The following is a 2,951-nucleotide window of genomic DNA, read 5'->3' on the forward strand; positions in this document are numbered from 1 at the left end:
AAAAAAAAGTAAAGGCAGCTCACGACAGATCGAGCAGTGCATACTTGCATACTTGCAGCGTCGACTCTATAGGATCCCCGCAGCGTAGATTCCCTTTATAATAATTTAGCAGCAAACTACAAGCTCAAATGCGCTGACGAGAACCTTGTCTGCAGTCCGACCCTTTGGATTTTGCGGTCTTCCTTAGATTTTGTCATGAAAAACAGGTTTTAATGAGATGACCGTATGCGAAAGGGACCGACATCTATTGTTAACGAGCATAACAAAAGGACGAAAACAAAGGAGTTCGACTCTTGACGCCACCTCTTCACGCTAGACGCCACCCCACGCTTGTAGCTACAGTGAAAACAAAGAATTACGGTGAATCTCTTAAATTCTTATCAATTTCTCATTAAAATTTGTGACATCACTTTGTCTACGATCAATTGTAACGTTATGATGATCACTGGGTTATATTATTTTCCTTTGGTTTATTATTGTTTGATGTATATGATCTTCATGCCCATTTAATTGTATTATGATTTGTAAACTTTGACGGGTGAAGAGTTTGTATAAGCCACATGACTCCCCCCCCTTGCACGTTGTGTTGTTTTCTATAATTTTCTGTATGTTATCATTTTTTAAAGTGCAAAATTAAATCAATCAAGTCAATCAATCAAACTTCAGCAAAATCGGCTATTTTTGTTCCCAATTGTCAAAAAAGTAAAAAGAGAAACCCTAAATCCGAAAACAGGTCTAAAATCAGTTACTGAATCTCCCCGTAAAATAAAAGCACGCCATGATGAACACCAGATGTTAGAAGAGGGTCTGCATGGGGGGTCCCGACAACGATTTACGCTGAATTCAGAACAACCCCCTACGTATTACGCTAAATCAAGGAAGTCAATTACGCTAAATTCGCTACGAATTACGTAGATAAGAAGGTTTTACCTACGAGTTACGGGAAATAAAATAGGCTGCCTACGCCTTACGGAAAAGAGCATGCAGACCCTCTTAGAATGGCGGGGAGTTTCGACCTAGGGGCGGACGGAGGGGTTTACAGTATACCGTACATATTTCACCCGCGCCCTTCATACTAGCAAGACGTTTCTTAACACCCATGATCACTACAAAAGTGCCTTTCCAATTATCCATACACGTTAGCAAGCCTACAGTTCCACTCGTTTTAACGATTACATCGCTATACATTCATATAAGAGAGACACTGCTGTAAACCCCGACAGGGCCCCGAAATTTGTTTACGTTATCTTCAGCCTTCCCGCTCGCTTCCTCTGTGTGAATTGAATAAAGAGTGCGACAGAAAGTTTCCTCTAGTCTAGGTGAGGAAAAAGCAAAGCTACAAAGGAACATGTGCATCAAAGATTATGGTGAAATTTTCTCGACACTCACAGAAAGCAGAAAGATTGGAGCTGAGTTACCAGTTGACGAGACCCCTCCCAAAGTCACAACACGCTTCGGCTTCAAATCTACGGAGATTTTTTAGTTAAAATGCAACACATCGTCTTACCTGAACAAACTTGAACCCTAGTCTGGCACACAAACACCAGTAGGTTGTCTCTAAAGCCGCGAAAGTTGTGTTTTTTGCTTCGGAAGGCCGGGAACTTCTCCGAACCTGCTTTCGACCTCGCCACGTCGAGTAAACAGGAAGTCGCGGTGGAGATAACCCGGAAGTATTCTGCGATCATGGGTCAGACATCATGTCCTGATTACTCAGCAGTTGTCGAGATATTGCATTCTCGATGCAGAGGTTCGGCTGCGACTGTCTTTCACGTATTTCTAGGTGTTTTGTTGGGATTATTATTTCGGTCCCCTTTCTTGGTGTCCGCCAGCCAAACATGAAGAAATGTAAGAAAATAGAAAAACGACAAAAACACCCCAAAACATGTCAAACACTTAAGTCACTATAGCTACCAGACAGACTATGCTGGCCATTAGGGGTGGGTACCGGTACAGAAAATTCGGGTCCATGTCCGGTTCAGGTCCAGGCTAACATCCTCTGTGCGATGGACTGTAAAAGTTGGTAAACATGACTATAGAGTCTACTCTGATCATAGCCGAAGCCGAACCTCTGCTTAGCTGAATGTAGAACCGCCAGTATAACTCTAATAATTGTAGCAGCGTGGACGCACATTGAAGATTCTAGCCACCCCGGCTCTGTGATATCGGGTATTAGTGGGCCATAGTACAGAGATTGTGTGTATTTATTTAACAATGACGTAGTGCTAGGAAAATGAAATAAATATTTAAAAAATCTAGTGACTTTCAAAGATAATGCAGCAGGACTTCCGGCCTCGGTATCTCATGTTGTCTATATCTCGGGTTCTAAGGGTTGGGATGATAACATATTGGAGTATATGAAATTCCCATTTACTTAACATATTCAAGGCGAAAGAAAAACAACATGTTCATTTTCGAACTGTTTATTCTAAAGCAACTATTAACAAAACGGATAACTATAAAAATCAACAACAAAGACAGTAACCGATTAGTAAAATTTAATCTTATCTTACAAAATTATTTTAACTTTTCATAGTTGTTTTCTTGATCTATTATCTAAATTCTAAACTAAACATGTGAGTCTAAAATCAACGTTAAGAAACATGGCTATTCCTAGAAGAGTACAATAACAATGGATTTATTATCATCTCAGATTGCATGTTCAATCGTAAAGGAGGTAAATATGTCAATAAGGTACAAAAAAATGTTAAGTTCTATTAGTAAGTTTGCTACAAAATAATCAAAACAAAGAAACATGAATTTACCATCGTAAAAGTCAACTTATAGGAATTAAATTCATACACGATGCCCATTCAACAATATGTTAGAAACAAAACCCTACTTTTTTCCTTGCTAAGTATATAAATATGTCAATAAAGATGCAAAAACGCGCTAGTTGTAGTTGACTTCTAGTTTATTACGAAACAATGAAAAAAGATCTACAATATTCCATC

At 39.3% G+C, this 2,951-nt stretch overlaps 1 protein-coding gene across 1 annotated transcript in view; it reads right to left on the reverse strand.

Annotated features, from left to right (window-relative positions):
* LOC118427876 (fibropellin-1-like) overlaps positions 1 to 2,951 on the reverse strand; it is an 18,105-nt gene that overhangs the window by 14,043 nt on the left and 1,111 nt on the right. The window lies entirely within an intron of this gene.

This window comes from Branchiostoma floridae, chromosome 12 (genome assembly GCF_000003815.2).
Source record: "Branchiostoma floridae strain S238N-H82 chromosome 12, Bfl_VNyyK, whole genome shotgun sequence".
Taxonomy (NCBI): domain Eukaryota; kingdom Metazoa; phylum Chordata; class Leptocardii; order Amphioxiformes; family Branchiostomatidae; genus Branchiostoma; species Branchiostoma floridae.